Genomic DNA, 17,791 nt, shown 5'->3' with positions numbered 1-17,791 from the left:
CATGGATGACTATTTGTGGTTTCGTGATGTGCGTTATGAAGGAACTCTAAATAGAGATCCAGTGAGAGGAAGTGGATCATTCCAAATTTCATTGAGGAAGAACACAAACAATTACCGTCTAAAAGAAGAGATTATGCACAACGAGTAAATTACAATATGCTTCTTTAGTTAAATAAGGGATAGAGTATGCAAACCTTTGAAGAACTATTTCTTCAAGTATCCCTCGATCGTTCAGCAACTTGTTCAACAGCACGAACTTAAACACGACGATCAGAACAACCAAGAGCATGAACTGAAGAATCCTCGATCACAATCGAGTGCAACTCGATACTCGACCCTCAAACGAAACAAGAACACCACCACAAGAGTTACCTTGGTATTCTCGGTGTGAGAATCCAGAAGTTATGGGCTTTGTGCAACTTTGGATAGAGGAACGAAGGAGGTAAACGATCGAGTAAATGATTGAGTATGACACAGAGGAAGGAAATCTATCGTATAGACTTGATATTCGATCGTGTAGAAGAAGAAGCCTATCGTATAGACTTGCTACTCGATCGTGTATGCTCTCTGTGCTATCGTTTAGTAAAACACCTTTACTCGATAGTCTTTCTGTGAGATCAATCCGAATGAAATTCACTTAATAATTTGGAAAACTATTTTCCTTTTGTCTCGCGGTTACCACAAACTGCCAATAACCTCCCACTGAAGTCGTTTATTGTGAAAAGAATAATTAATTATCATATAATTAATATATTATAAATAAATATAATAATCAATTTATCATATTATATTTATAACCTATAGTTTTAATATTGTATCATATGAAACATATAAACCATAATTATTTTTCTATTTTTATGGTATTTAATATAAATCATATTTATATTAATTCCTCCAATTAATAATGTATCAAATACATCATATCAATTATATCACATATAATTGAATCAATTTAATTATATCATATATAATCAAATTTCCTCTTGTTAATTTGAACACTTCAAACTAACCCAAAATCTGATTATCAACATGAACCTATTGAGCTACCAAGGGAACCTTATGGACTTGAGCTTGAAGCTCCAACAGTACGTGAAAATTTGACAAACCCTTTAATCACGAGATCCACCATCCATTAACTGTTGACCACTCCACTAAAGATCGACAGCTGCACTCTTTGCACTATAGACATATTTCTGTGTCCATACAACCAATCAATAGTGTGATGACCCTTCATAAATCACTCTAAGTACAGTTAGACCAATTTACCGTTTTGCCCCTGTAGTTACATCTAACTCCTTAAGTACCACTGATTCCTCTAATGAACAATAAGTCATAGTCCTACTATGACATAGTCCTCTCTTTCCAAGAGAGGGTGTGGCCACTATGTTCAAGACCCGGAATCAGCTATTGAGGGAACAATTCATCTACTAACTCCTGCTTCGGGGAAAAAGTGAATTCTGTCTTGTGTAGCTGAGTTCCCAGCTCCCCAATCACGAATCCACAAAATGGTAGGCTTGTTTAGTTGGCAATCTGGCCACTTTCACCCATACAAATCAAAGGACCGCCTCATGAGTAGTGTTGGGGTTGATGCCTTAATATCTCGTGTCCTGTAGTTTATAAACAGTTTGCACGAACGCTTGTATTGTATAATATATGATATTTTACTTCACATCTTGTATTTTGCTCAGTTGCATGTTTTATTTGCTTTATCACAAACCAATAAACTTAAAATTCCTGGTTATTTGTATGTAACTCAAGCATGTATGTGGTGACATACAAGTGGATCATGTCTTGAGTGATAACCAAAATGGTCTGTATTATATGGATACAAGAGGGAAATGCATTGAGCATGACACTTAATCCGTTTAAAATCGTTATGAATGCCTTGCATGTGTTAGCTTAGCATTGTGGTTGTTTCCGTTTATAAGTGTTATAAAGAAAATTAGACCTAAAATCGATAATTCAAAGTTGCATGCGGACTTAGGGTGAACTCAATTTTTTAAAAGGGTTTTAAAATTAGATTGAGATAGACCTAAGTACAAATGGTTCTAAAGAGTTTAGTAACCTAGATTAATCTTTTAAAATCGGTTTAATAGGATTACATTGGTTGAAATAAAAGATTAAATTTATTGTAAACCTATCTATAAGGGACCTTTTGTCTAAGGTGGGTTCTGGCAAGGCTGGGGTTCTTAAGTTGACGGAAACGTAACACCCCTACCAGGGAACCTACCTGGAAAGGTGAATTAGATTTTCAACAAGCATGCGACAATTTGGTCAAAGATTCCGTTAAAGAGTTTAATAGATGATGATCAAAAGTTGTTTCACTATCCAAGGTAAAAGTTACTCTTGGGCAAACCTAAAAGTTACTTAGTTAAAATCCTTAGTCGTGTTTTTTCTAAGTAAGCTAAACACTAGGTTATAAAATACTCATTGAAAGGAAGAGGCATATCAGATATGTCTATGATTCCACTCACGTTTCTCCTTGTATGTTCACATTGTGAGATTCATGCTTGGCCTCGTGGTGCCCAGGATGCATCCCCCTTCGGATGGTGTTTGCATGCGTCAATATCAAGGAGAACGAAGAGAGTGTTTATAGTAAGTGGGTGAACGGTGTGTGTCAACACGTCTTATGGTCTCTGTCATTGGTTCACACCGTGAGATCATTCTGTACTCCCTCGTGTCACCTTCAGAGTGTCCCCCTTCGGATGGGTTTTATGCAGTTGGTCAATATCAAGGTAAACTCCAGAAATGGATAGGGTCGCTTTAGGTTTTTCCCCAATCGTATTTTTTCCCTTCAGATTGGCCTTTTGGCACGGACCTCTAGGGCTTAAAATGGTTGGTCACACTTACGGGATTTTGTTAAGTAAGTTAATGATCTCTTGGCCAAATCAATGAAGGCTAGTCATTATAAGAGCAAGAGTTATTCTGGTATTAATGACTGGTTGAGAACTTCTCAATTCAGAGGAAGGATAACCGACCTCCCTTCGGAGGCTTTTGTCCTAAACCTTTGAAGCATCATTGCGAAATTAGATGTCACACAGGGTTCATGTTAGTTTTGCTAAAACCTTATTGGATGTTATTTTATTTTTACAATGGGTATTTGCTTAAAACCTAACGTAGGTCAATGTGTTTTTCTTTTCAACAACTCATTAGTATTTCCGTTTAAAGCTTTTAAAAATGATCGATTACTTACAGTAGAAAGAACCGTGTGAAACGAATTTCATGGCAAACGATCTTTATCCCACTACTCTCCAAAAGAGGAGACAAGATAGTAAATATGATTTAATGGTCTTGGAGACATGTTTGGTAGAGAATGATGATTCTACTTGGATCCTCGATTCAGGTGCTACCAATCATGTTAGTTCCTCTTACCAAGGATTTAGTTCCAGGCAAACGTTGCCACAGGGAGAGATGACACTTTGAGGTGCTATCAATCATATTAGCTCCTCTTACTGGTGAGGTTGTTTCAGCTGTTGCTATAGGCAGGCTGAAGTTATTTGTTGACAAGAAACGTTATTTATTACTGGGTAATGTTTTTGTAGTTCCTCATATTAAGAGGAACTTAATTTCGATTTCTTGTCTCATTGAACAAGGCTACAACGTCTCCATTTCTGAGAATAAAGTGTTTATTTTCAAGAATAGAATGGAGATTGGTTATGGTTCAATGGAAAATAACTTATATGTACTAAGGCCATTAGTCATAAAAGCCTTGTTTAACACTGAAATGTTCAGTACGACAACAACAACTAAAGGACCAAAGGTTTCTCCAACAGAAAATGCCCATCTTTGGCATCTAAGGTTAGGTCACATCAACCTCAATATGATTGAGAAGTTGGTGCAAAGTGGACTTCTAAAGAGTTTAGAAGAAAACTCCTTGCCAGTATATGAATCATGCCTTGAAGGCAAAATGACCAAACGACCTTTTTCTAGAAAAGGTTACAGAGCCAAGGAAGCCTTGGAGCTTGTACATTCAGACCTCTATGGTCCAATGAATGTTAGAGTTCGAGGTGGCTATGACTATTTCATCTCTTTTTTAGATGATTATTCAAGGTTTGGTTATCTCTTCATAATGCAACGTAAGTCTGAAGCCCTTGACAAGTTCAAGGAGTATAAGGCTGAAGTTGAAAACTTGTTAGGTAAGAAGATAAAAACACTACGATCTGATCGTGGTGGAGAATATATGAACCTCCAATTCCATAACTATATGATAGAACATGGGATTGCGTCCCAACTCTGGGCCCCTAGTACACTTCAATAAAATGGTGTATTAGAAAGGAGAAACAGGACCTTGTTGGACATGGTTCGGTTTATGATGAGTTATGCTCATCTTCCAGACTCGTTTTGGGGTTATGTAGTGCAGATTGCATGCTGTATTCTGAATAATGTTCCATCGAAAAGTGTTTCTGAAACACCTTTTGAGTTATGGAGAGGCCGTAAAGGTAGTTTACGCTACTTCAGGATTTAGAGCTATCTGACACATATGCTAGTGACTAACCCAAAGAAGTTGGAACCGCGTTCGAAGGTTTGCCTCTTTGAAGGCTACCCTAAGGAAACGAGAGGGGGATACTTCTATGATTCAAGTGAGAACAAAGTGTTTGTTTCCACTAATGCTATCTTCTTGGAAGAAGACCACATGAGGGATCATAAGCCACGAAGTAAGCTCGTTTTATGTGAGATCTCAAGTGAGACTAAGACTGCTGAGGGTTCAATAAAAGTTATTGAACAGGCCTCAAATCAACAAGAGTTGTTGAACAGGCCGACAGATCAACAAGAGTTGTTGAGGTCGGAACGTCTAGTTAACCAGGTCAAGAGTTGAGACTGCCTTGACGTAGTAGGAGGGTCATGAACCCACCAAATCACTACATGGGTTTGATTGAAGCCCAAAATGTCATTACGAATTATGAGGTCGAGGATCCGTTGTCTTTTAAGAAAGCAATGGAGAATGTTGACAAAGATGAATGGGTTAAGGCCATGAACCAGAAAATAGAGTCTATGTACTTCAATAAAGTCTGGGAGCTTGTTGATCCACCTGATGAGGTAAGACCTATTGAGTGTAAGTGGATCTATAAGCGAAAGAGAGGTATAGATGGAGAAATGAAAACCTTTAAGGCTAGACTCGTGGCAAAGAGTTATACCCAGGTTGAAGAAGTTGACTGTGAGGAAACTTTCTGACCTGTTGTCATGCTGAAGTCTATCCGGATTCTCCTGTCCATAGCCACATTTTATGATTATGAAATATGGCAAATGGACGTCAAGATTGCCTTTCTTAATAGTAATCTTGAGAAGACCATCTATATGACTCAACCAGAGGGGTTTGTAGTTCTAGATCAAGAGCAAAGAGTTTGCAAGCTTAATAGGTCTATTTATGAGCTGAAATAAGCGTCTAGATCTTGGAACATCAAATTTGACACTACTGTCGAGTAGTTTGGCTTTGACCAGAATGTTGATGAGCCTTGTGTTTATGCAGATGATATCTTACTCATTGAGAATGATGTAGGATATCTGACTGACATTAAAAGTTGGCTAGCTGCCCAATTCCAAATGAAAGATTTGGGTGAGGCGTAGTATGTTCTCGGGATCCAGATTATTCGGTATCGCAAGAACAAACAGTTAGTTCTGTCTCAGGCATCGTACATTGATTAAATTTTGATCAGGTACAGAATGTAGGATTCCAAGAGGGGTTTGTTACCCTTCAAGCATGAAATCATTTTGTCTAAGAATTAATGTCCTAAGATACCTCAAGAAATTGAGAAGATGAGACGGATTCCCTATGCTTCTGCTGTAGGAAGCTTAATGTATGCAATGTTGTGTACTCACCCGACATTTGCTATGCAGTAGGGATTATCAGTCGGTACCAGTCCAATCCAGGATTTGATCACTAGACGGCGGTCAAGACGATCCTCAAGAATCTTCAAAGAATGAGGGATTACATGCTTGTGTATGGAGATAAGAATTTGATTCTTACAGGATACATGGACTCTGACTTTCAGACCGATAGAGATTCTCACAAATTGACATCGGCATCAGTGTGTACTCTGAATGAAGGGGTTGTTGTCTGGCGAAGCATCAAGCAAGGATGCATCACGGACTCCACTATGGAAGCCAAATACGTAGCGGCTTGTGAAGCAGCTCAAGAGGCTGTTTGACTTGAGGGAGTTCCTTTCAGATTGGAAGTTGTTCACAATATGGATTTGCCAAGCACTCTTTATTTTGATAACAGGCAGGGTTGTGGCAAATTCGAAAGAGCCTCAGAGTCATCGTCGGGGTAAGCACATAGAACGAAAATATCACCTGATCAGGGAGATTGTGCATCGTGGTGATGTGATAGTCACGAAGATCGCATCGGAGCACAACATTTGTTGATCCCTTTACAAAGGCCCTCACGGCTAAAAGTGTTCAAGGGTCACCTAGAGAGTTTGGGTATGTGCGACATGCGACATCTTGTCTAGGGAAAATGGGAGAATGATACTGGGGTATGCCCTAGTTTATTGTATATTGTACTTTTTTATATTGTATTGTACATTAGCCTCCCGAGTCATTAGAACAAGTGGGAGATTGTTGGGATTAGTGTCTTTAATTCTCCTGGAGTTTCATTGTTTTTGTAAAGATACACATTGTTTAATGAATAAAATAAGTGTTATTTATTCTAACATCTACTCATATCCAATAAATAAAGCTCCTTGGTTAGTCTATGGAACTTAAGCATGTATATGTGATATACAAGTGGATCATTGCCTTAAGTGATAACCTAAATAGGTTCTGTAGTATAAAGATTACGGTTGGGATACTTGATCCTAGTGACACTACGGATACAGCCCGCTTTGTAGAGGCTCACAAGTGTTATGAACTATTACAGATTGGTCTATCCTGACCATTTCATGTGGAGACATGCGAGTAGGGGTGTCCTATACAAAGAGTTTTGTATAATCCTAGACCACGAGATGACTTAGACTCTATATATAACGTCGTTGATACTAGAGATTTGCATCTCCACCTAAACGACCATAGGTGACACGACCTCATCCTGAGTGTTTTGGGAACTCCCGCCTTTGAGGGCGGTCCTTTGATTAGTATAGGTGAGAGTGGCCAGATTGCCAACTCAACATGCCTACCTTTTTGGGGACTTGTCTGATTTAGGAGCTGTGAACTCAATCCACAAGATGGAATTCACATCTTTCACGAAGCAGGGATAAGTAGAGAGATTGCTTCCTTAAGGGCTGATTCCGGAGCTTGAACATAGTGGCCACAACTTCTCTTTGGAAGAAAAGACTCAGTCATAGTAGGACTATGACTTATGTTCATTAGAGGGATCAGTGGTACTTAAGAAGACAAATGTAACTACAGGGGCATAACGGTTATTGGCCCAGCTGTACTTATGAGCGATCTATGAAGGGTTATCGTACTGTTGATTGTTTAAGATAAACACATAATATATCTGTGGTAAGGAGAGTTCAGCCGTCGGTCTTTAGTGGAGTGTCTGGTAGTTAACAGATGGTGGATCTTGTGACTAAAGAGTTTAGTCAATTATTCACGTACCATTGGAGCTTCGAGCTATAGGTCCATAAGGTCCCCTTGGTAACTCAATAGATTCAGTTGAGGATCAGTTCTTGATGTTGATTTGAAATGTTCAAATTGACAAGAGATATTTTGATTATATATGATATAATCGATATGATGTATAAGATACATCTAGTGGAGGACTGATGTAAATGACATTTACATTAAGTACCATGAAATAGAAAAATAACTATGGTTTATATGTTTCATGAGATGAAATATTAAAACTATAGGTTATAAATATAGTATGATAAGTTGGTTATCATTTATATTTATAATAATATTAATTATTGGATAATTAATTCTTTTTCTTTAATAACCAAGTGAGTGGGTAGTTATAGAATTCATGGTAACCGTGAGTTTAAAAGGAAAATGGTTTTCCTATTTTTAAAAAGATGATTTACAAATTGCTGAAAAGTTTTCGTAAAAAGTTTTTTTAGTTTTCTCTCTCACGCAAAAGAAACTCACGTAGTCGTCAAGTAAATACGGATTTACTAAACGACGGCTGGGCGAGCTAAACGATCGTGCATTGGCAAGCTAAACGATCGTACAGTATTTACTAAACGATCACATAGTTTTGCTAAACGATCGCTCGCCCAAAGTAAACGATCGTGTAGTGTCTGTAGGCGACAGACCGAGCTAAACGATCGCATAGCTTTTACTAGACGATCACATAACTTTATCTAAACGATTGGGCGTCGACCTATATGATAGGTCTCCGCCATCTCCCACTTGCCCAGTTATGTATACGATCAGTGTTTTCCTCATTCATCTGCCTCATAGTCCGAACAGAGCCCACCCTCTGGATTTTCACACCGAGAATACCAAGGTAGCCTTGTTAGTGGTGTCAGACTCAATTTGACACCGTCGAGATTTTCTGGAGACCGTTCATGTTGTTGCTGAGAAGTTTGTGACCGAGGTGATCATTGAGGACGAGCGCGAAGTGTTCGTGTGGTGTTCGTGCTGTGTTGCGTTCATGTAGATCGAGCGTTCGAGGTTGCTGTTGTTCAAGCGGTCGTGCGCAACGGAGCGTGGAGATGCATCTTCAAATGTTCGTAGAGTTTCGCTTTGTTCATTTGAGTTTTTCATACTGTAATTTCTGCATGAATTGTATAACCGCTTATTTAAAATCGACTGTAAATTTAATGTTCATTCATGATTGTGATTTAGAATAATCGTTCTTCTGCTACTCATGGAAATCTCGAATCCGATTTTCTTCAGTCTTGATAGTTAATGAAAATCAATTAATTCGGTTTAAAGTGTTTAAATCAACTAATTATAAATCGTTGGAGCTCATGATCTATAAGTCCATAAGGTCTTTCTACTGACTCGTAAATTAAATCTTGGATTAGTGAATTAAGCAAATTTGAATTGATCAAATCGAAATTAGGGTTTTGAATTTATATCAATTTAGGGTTTAATTGATTATATTTGATATAATTAATATGTTTATTTTTTAACGAAATTGGAGAGTTTAAATTATATAATATTGATTTAAATGTTCAATTTCATGAATATCATTCATGTATTAATTAGGTGTTTGATTAATTTAATATTTAATATTAATTTATTATTTAAATTAATTAATTAAATTTATTTAATTATTTATTTAAATAAAAATTTTCTTTTTAAAATTAGAAATTCATAAATAAAATTAAAGCTAATTTTATGAAAATCATTTTTAATTTTATTTTGAAAAATGAATTTTATTTTTGAAAAAAAAAAAAAGGAGTTGTTGGATTAATCCACTGAAACCAACACCTAAGCCTAAGTATTATTGCAATTTGAAGTGTCAAATTGCATTAATACTTAGTGCTCGAATGTATTGAACATTTAAATATGTTCAATTTCTCAGAATTTAGGACATGCAACTTGAATTTTTTAGAAAAATTATGAACTCTTCCTTCCAGCCCAAAAACCCTCTTCAATCTCACCTTAATTGATCTCAATTCAGTGTTTCCACCACACATTCTAAGCTAGAGATCAGTAAAGAAACTCCTCTTGGTGGTCTACTGTGAGTTTGAAGATCTAATTCGTGAATTTTAACTGGAGCTAAAGAGTTTTCATCAAAGGTAATGTGTTCATGAAACCCTCTTTAGAAAATTGTTTTGATACTTGCGTTTAAACTCAAATTAAGTGTAATTGGAATGTTTATTGATTCTAATTTCTTCCGTTGCTTTTTAGTTTACTCTATCATTAATTACTTGACGTTCTTTTGAAAAAATGTCAAGTAATATGTAATTTTTAAGAAAAACATCAAGAATAATGGGGAAAAAAAAAAAGCAAAGGTTCACGAATTTTTTTGGATTTTTTCACGCTAGCTTAAAGTTGACATTTTTTAAATGTCAAGTTTTATATGTTTTTAATTTACACATTTTAAATATCAAGTATAAAAATTAATTAAACCATACGTTTTTAATTAAACCCTTGATTACTGAAATGTAAAAAACATAAAATTCAAAACCCTAAATTTCTTTGTAAAAATACCTTTTTCTTTTCTTACACAAATCTCCTCACACCACTCAAAACTCTTGGTATTCACTATCTCTGTTCAGCTCACAAGTCTAGCAACTCAGCTTCGCTCAAGCACCGTTTGAGCTTTTTGTTACAGGTTCATTCGATCTTCGCATTGCAGGTTCGTCTGACCTTTGTTCTAGCACTATTCGAGCTCCATTCTAGCGTCCTTCAAGATTCATTCCACTCCATTCCAGCTAGTATCGTTCGAGTTGTGTTTGAATGCTGTCAAAGTCGAGGTTTGTCTGATTTTTAATGCTTTTCATTTCTCTCTAAGATCTATCCTCAAATCTATTCACGAAGTCTATTCCAGCATCGTCGAAGTAGATCTGAGAGTTCAAATTTCGTTGATTCACCCTTTGAATTTCCTCTAAATCTTGCCAGAAACGGATAGTCACACACATATATAAGCAGCAATTTGAGAGGATTCGTGTTTTTCAACAACTCCATCACGGTATTTTTTTCTTTTATTTGTGTGTTTCTTTTAATTTTTATTGATTGAATTAAGTTGATTTTTGTGTTCTATGAAAGTTTTTATTTATGCCATCCATTCTTTTGCCATGTCCGCCGTTGTTTTTTCCGTTGCCATGAGTCGTGCGTCAGATCATCAATTCCTTCATCAAATCGTCGATCCGTTCGTCAGATCCAAAGGATCTAAACTGAAAGTGAAATTTTGTGGGTTTAGGTCAGTGCTCGTGGATGGATCTTATCGAATCTTGATGCATAGCCTTCGCATGGGTTATTTTTACAGTTGGTCTAATGTCGCCGACATTGAATCTTCTGCACCATGGGTCTTTTATCGTTTTCATTCTCTTTGTATGGGTTCTTTTTGTTGGGATTATTGTGTTAATTCTCCTGGAGTCTCGTAGTTTGTCAACTTTGTACACATTGTTATTAATAAAATAAAAGTTATTTTATTTGCATTTACTCATATCCAATAAATAAAGATCCGTAGTTATAGTATGTAAACTTAAGCATGTATATGAGATATACAAGTAGATCATGCCTTAAATAATAATCTAAAAGGTCTGTAGTATAAGGTTAAAGGAGGGATACCTTATCCTGGCGACATATGGATACAGTCCGCTTTGTAAAGGCTTACAAGTGTTGTGAACTATTACAGATGGTCTGTTCTTGACCATTCATGTGGAGACATGCGAGTGGGGGTGTCCTATACAAAGAGTTTCTATAAGACTTGACCACAAGATGATTCGTCTCTTTATATAACGTCGTTGATACTTGAGACTTACATCTCACTATAATGACCATAGGTGACATGACCTTAATCCTAGTGTTTTGAGAACTTCTACCTTTGAGGGCGGTCCTTTGATTAGTATGAGTGAGAGTGGTCAGATTGCCAACTCAACAAGCCTACCTTTTTGGGATTTGTTTGATTAGGGAGCTGGGAACTCAGTTACACAAGAGGAATTCACCCTTTCCCCGAAGTCAGGGGTAAGTAGATAAATTACTCCCTTCAGGGCTGATTCTGGGTCTTGAACATAGTGACCACATCCTCTCTTTAAGGAGTTAGAGGAATCAATGGTACTTAAGGAGTTAGATGTAACTATAGGAGCAAAACGGTAAGTTGGCCTAACTGTACTTACGAGCGATTTGTGAAGGGTATAGCATTGTTGATTGGTTGAATATGGACACAGGAAATATATCTATAGTGAGAAAGTGCAGTTGTCGGTCTTTAGTGGAGTGCTCGGTAGTTAACAGATGGTGGATCTCATGACTAAAGAGTTTAGTCAGTTATCACCGTACCGTTGAAGTTCAAGCTACAGGTCCATAAGGTCCCCTTGGTAGCTCAATGGATTCAAGTTGAGAATCAGTTCTTGGAGTTAGTTTGAAGAGTTCAAATTAACAAAGGAAATTCAATTATATATAATACAATTGGTGTTATGTATGAGATACATCAAGAGGAGGATTAATGTAAATATGATTTACATTAAGACGCATAAAATAGAAAAAAAAAACTATGGTTTGTATTGTTTTCATGAGACGAAATAATTAAAACATATAGGTTATAATTAATATGGTTAAGATTAGTCATTAATTTATTTATTAGATATATATTAATTATGATAATTACATTTTTTTCTCTATGAAACCAAAGTTAGTGGAGATTATTGGTGGTTTATGGTAACTGTGACGATAAAAGGAAAATTGTTTTCTTAAATGAGGAGTTGCCTCATTCGCGAAAGAACTACAAAAAAAGCTATCAAGTTGAAAGTGTTTCACTAAGCGATCGCTATAGAGAGAACTAAAGGATCATAGAGCTTTGACTAACGATAGTCACTTAGCTAGAGTCGAGCTAAACGATGGCGACTAAGTCTATACACGATAGGCTGCCAATTACTAAACGATCGAGCACATCGTCTTTATACAATTTTAAAGTGTTTCCTTCTTCCCACTTGTTGATCGGTCTACACGATCCGTTGTCCTCCGTCTCTCCGCTTCCTCAAGCCAAGTATACAGAGCCCCAACTCCAGGATTCTCATACCGAGAATACAAGATAATAACCATTGTGGTGGTTTCCTCACTCAACTTGATTGGTTTCGAGGAGTGTTGCGATTTACGCTTGGGTTCGTGAAATCATTGTGTTCGTTGCTGTGCACCGGTCGTTGCGTTCGAGGGTTGTGTTGCTGTGGACGATTGTAGATTGATCGAAGGAGTTTGAAGAATTGTTCCTTTATCCCTTGATTGTATCGTTGAGCATGCTGTAATTTCATTTTGTGCATGACTTGTTAGTTTCCGTTTTATGACTGTAATTGTTTGTGTTCAATTCGAATGAAATTTGGAACGATCCTTCCACTGTTCATGGAAATCCTCATACTTGATTTCCTTCACTTTTTGTCTCCATTGTGGATGTTTGATAGAAGTTTGCCCTTTAAAACCACACTAGAAGCTATAACTTGCAAGCAATTTTTATCTAGTGTTTTGTGATTCATCACTTGTATAGTCTCTCTTTTTGTTGGTATTTTTGTTCTATTTGGTTATGTGGAAAATGAAGGAAAAATTGTTGTGGTTGTTCTGCCCTTTTTTCTCTCTAGCCAAATGACAATGAAGTAGATTACATTCTATTTATTTTATTTTCTGTTTCCTTTGTTCTATTTTCTTTTGTTATTTAGTTGTTGATGAACTTAATTGCTTTGCATTTTCCTTCTCTTTTCAGGGGTTGAGGACTTTTCAGGTCTGAAGCTTTTGAAGACTTAAGAAAAGTCTTCTCTTTTTCCTTCAGGGTTTTTCTTTCTCAGGTGTGGTTCTAAAATATTTTTGCAACCATTGAGTCTGTTTGAAGTCCTACAAAAAGATATAGGAAGCTAACTGAGGTTCTAAAATATTCAATAAAGTTCATGAGCAGGAGTAATTAACTAGCATTCAAGGAGTTCAAAAATTGACATGGATTTTTTTTTCTTTTATTAATCTTGTAGTTTTTTAATTAGCCTTCTATTTATATAGTTATGTTTCTTATTTCTCATTTGCTCTTCATTAATTTATATACTTTCTATATAAATTTTGGTTCTTTTAATTACAATAATCCAAAATAGGATTTGGACCTCAGTCCTTGAAGGGACTCTTTATCTCATTATTTTTATTAAAACTCGGTGTGTTGAGTAATTGGATAGAAAAGCAATAACTTCCATTCTTGTCACTTTCGTTGTTATGTTAATTAGGGTGGTTTTGTTGTTATTTGAGGGTTGTTTGATAAATGGGTATAAGTTGTTGGTTTGGGTAGGTATTTATTTGTTATGCCTATAAAGAAAAACTGTGGGTTATTAAAATCACAACTAACCCTAAAAACCAGTGATATTTTCATTTTCTTCTCTCTTCCATCATCTTCGCCATTTGGATTCTCCCCCATCTTTTTTTTTTTTTTTTTTTTGTCGTCAAACCTTTGGATCGTCAGATATGATGATTTGGTTCATTGTTTTTGTTGGATTTCTTCCAAGGACCGATCTTATCTTATGTTATGAATCTGAAGCTCTCACTGTATTATATTATAAGTATCGAAAAGAACATATATTTTGTGCATTTTTTTGGAAACGACCACATGTTCGGTTATTTCATATTATTTTTGTGATCTTATGAAAAATGTTACTGTACTTCATCAAATTCAATATATATATGAAATAAATATACATACAATATATCAATTAGTAATTGGGATAATTACCTTCAATATATATACATACATTCAATATACAATATACCAATTAATTTAGCAGCAATATGAAATGTATTTTGTTGGTATGTTTTACAAATTGAAGAGAATTAGAATTATTACAGTTTTTTAAAGAATATATGGAAAATAATCTATTATGTTCTACAAATTGAGAAAAAAATTGAGATTGTCCAATTTATGTCATAGATGATTTAAGAAAATACGTGTATATTTGAAAATTAATCAACAATAACAAAGTATAAAACTAAAAAATAAAATAATGAAATAAAAAACAAACAAAAACAAATAGAACTAATCTCATTCACAAAAAATCTGCATCATATCCCCAGCTCAACTCAACTCAACTCTGCACAATAAACACAGACAATAATTACCAACTCTAACTCAATTTTGCAAACAAACACAGACAATTTAACTCCCCAGATAATTTAACTCTCCAGATAATAATTACCAACTCAACTCAATTCAATTATCTACTTTTAGCTAATCTCCATATTGTTGAATTTTTGTTGTTATTTGAGTAGTTATCTCTTTAACTATGAAATTCTTTTAGTTGTTTCATCTTACTTGGTTTTTTTTTTTTTTTTTTGTTCAAATTATTTTCACTCTTTTCTATTGGTTGGTTGAGTTTAGTTTGAGGGATATAAGACTAGCACATTGGGGGGAAAACTTAATTGGTAGGAGAGTTTTTTGGAGGTACTATTTAGACTTAAAGTTTTTGGTTTTAATACCCTTCTATTTTGTTTGTAGATTTCAAGGAGTTGAGGATAATATCTAATGAAGCTTTGACTTTAGAGTTATCTAGGAGTGTTGTGGTACTTAGAGGATGGTACAATCTCTTTTTCTTATTATTACATATGCTCTATGTTTTATGATTAAGGATCATAACTCGTTTGGTTGATGTTAGTTTAGTAACGTTGTAGACATAAAATTGTGAATATATATTATTTGTTTATATGGTTAACAAGATTGGAAATGTGTGTTGTTTATTTGGTTGATGAATATTATCTGTCTTATATATATCAATGTGATTATTGGACCTTAAAACAGGAGCAATTATATAGGTAATTTCTAATAGTACATTTTTTCTTTTAAAAAAAAACATATGAACTTGACAAGCAAAACGTATCAAGTATTCATTAAGTTGTCAGTTTTTGGGTGTCAAGAAGAAATTACATTTGACAAGTAAAAACTGTCAAGTTATGAAAAACTTGATCCATGATAAATGTCAAGAATTTAGATACTTGACACTTAAAATAAGCCAAGATATCTCATATACTTGACAGTTATAACGTATCCAGAAAATTGTAGCTTTACGCTTTTAGGCAATCAAAAAATTTCTCTTATTCTATAGATTACTTGACGTTTTTAAAAAGTGGTACTTAAGGAGTTAGATGTAACTACAAGGGTCAAACGATAATTTATCCAATTGTAGTCACGAGTAATTTGTGAAGAGTTAACTTACTATTGATTGGTTAAATCCATGGACACAAAAATATATCTACAGTACAAAGAGTGCAGCTATCGGTCTTTAGTAGAATGTGCAACAGTTAATGAATATTGATTAATTTAATTAAAGAGTTTAATTAATTAATCTCATATCATTGGAGCTTCTAATATGTAAGTTCATAAGGTTCCTTTGCTAGCTCACTAATGATTAAATAAGAATCAGTTACTTTTTTTTTAATTAATTTGAAATTTTCAAATTAATTGAGAGAATTATTTATATGAGATGTAATTAATATAATATATATGAATACATTATAATATAAAGTATGATGAGAAAAATAAATATTTGAATAGGATTCAAATATTAATTATATGAATAGCATTCATTATATGTTAAAATTTATATAAATATGATTTATATTAAAATTATAGGTTATGTGAAAGAATAATATTTGAATATGTATAAAATGTGTCATATTTATATGATTTAATATAAAGTTATTCAACATGATATTGGGGAGTTTTACATTGAGACGTAAATTTCACAGAAAATAAGTGTGCTTCTTTGCATTTTTTCCCTCACCTAAGATCTTTCTCAACAAACTCTTATTCCCTCACAAAAAGTAGAAAAGTTCATAATTCCTTCTGATTTTTACCTTGATAATAGTAAGGAAGAGCTTCGTGGTGGTGTTCAGATATTTTCTTGCTATGTTTTGATGAAGGCAGTGCTCGTGACATTGGACAAGAGAAATGCAAAGAAGGAATTTCATCAAGGGTGAATGATTATCAAGGGTGAATGATTTATTCTTCCTTTCCTCTATGTATATATTTACTAAAGCACGCTTATACGTATTTAATAGTTTTTCCTACTTTATATAATTTCTTTGTTATAAGTTCTTTGCAAAATGAAATCACTGACACAAGGCGATTACTCGCTTCCTCTAAGGATACAAAACCTTCAATAACAAACACAAGTATCAATTAGTTCAATAGCATAATTTTTTTTTTCTTCCTTCAAGGTCTTTCAATGCCAATGACGCATTGAACTTGCTTGTTGTGAAGTTACAGTCGCATGGCCTACTACAACTTTCTCTTCTTATTCATTCTCGTTATTTCTTTTCTCAAGTGAGTTTTCTAAAATCTTTTCTTCTCTTCCTAGTCTTTAATGCTTTCTAGTGTTGGAGTGCTCCTTGCTTCATCTAAGAGCTCTATAGATTCCTTTTCTAATTCACTTTCAAATGTTATTGTTTCACCTTGTTCTTTTTCTTCTTCATGCAAAGTTTCTGTGTTATGAGCAAGGTTTCTTGTGGGCTAATCTTCAATTCATTTGCACTATTTTCCATCTGGTTCTCTAAATTTTGTTGAAATGTTGTTTCACTTTCAATCTTAACATCCATGTTCGCCCTATATTTCTTAACAAGCTCTTCAATGCTTGTTGACACTTGGCTCTTTTTGGACATGTTTATGATGCAATTAAAACATTGATTCGAATCTATCAGCGTCTAGCTGGTCAACCCTTGAGGAGTTAGGGTACTCACTCAATCCTTGCTTATGCTCTACAATAGTCAAAAATATGTTTTCCTCTATAATAAACACAAGACCTAGATAAATAAGGACATATTCCACCAAAAATAACTTTGCAACAATCAAAACAAAAAGTATCAGAAAGTTTTGTATTTAGGAGCAACAAACGGATTGTTTCTCTCATATAAATTATTCAACGTGTTTTTTAGTTCTGCAAATTCTGCAATTAATGCTGCAATGATAGATGGGTCCATTTGGTGGATCTTTTTGAATAATCAAGACATAATTCAAAAATAATAGGTTCTTTTGTTTATGCACTAAGCTCAACCTACAAAACAAAAGCAAACAAAGATAAGAGTTTATGAGAAAGAGCCAATGTAGTTGCAATTTAATCACAATTTCTATAAAAAAAAATTTGAATGTGAAATAGTTCCTGATAACGATGTCAAAAACTTGATCGATCAATCGTAGAAATGATGAAAATGAGAATAAATATGGTCTAAGTGCAAGCATACACTGTCGATGAAGTAATAATTCTTGAAGTATTACAAGAGTTAATCC

The 17,791-nt window shown here is 34.7% G+C and overlaps 1 long non-coding RNA gene across 6 annotated transcripts; it reads left to right on the top strand.

Annotated features, from left to right (window-relative positions):
• Positions 1 to 10,008: 10,008 nt before the first annotated feature.
• Positions 10,009 to 16,682, top strand: LOC120090081. 6 transcript variants are annotated; one of them, XR_005485413.1, is made up of 5 exons: positions 10,009 to 10,310; positions 10,456 to 10,525; positions 13,247 to 13,328; positions 15,008 to 15,086; positions 16,433 to 16,682. It is a non-coding gene; the product is annotated as an uncharacterized LOC120090081 (long non-coding RNA). The 6 variants fall into 6 exon arrangements; XR_005485412.1 differs by having other exon boundaries at positions 16,429 to 16,682; XR_005485410.1 differs by having other exon boundaries at positions 16,374 to 16,682.
• The last annotated feature ends 1,109 nt before the right edge of the window (positions 16,683 to 17,791 follow it).

Source organism: Benincasa hispida, chromosome 11 (genome assembly GCF_009727055.1).
Source record: "Benincasa hispida cultivar B227 chromosome 11, ASM972705v1, whole genome shotgun sequence".
NCBI lineage: Eukaryota > Viridiplantae > Streptophyta > Magnoliopsida > Cucurbitales > Cucurbitaceae > Benincasa > Benincasa hispida.
Note: the sequence above shows the minus strand (reverse complement) of the source record. Positions and strands in the feature narration are given on the sequence as shown.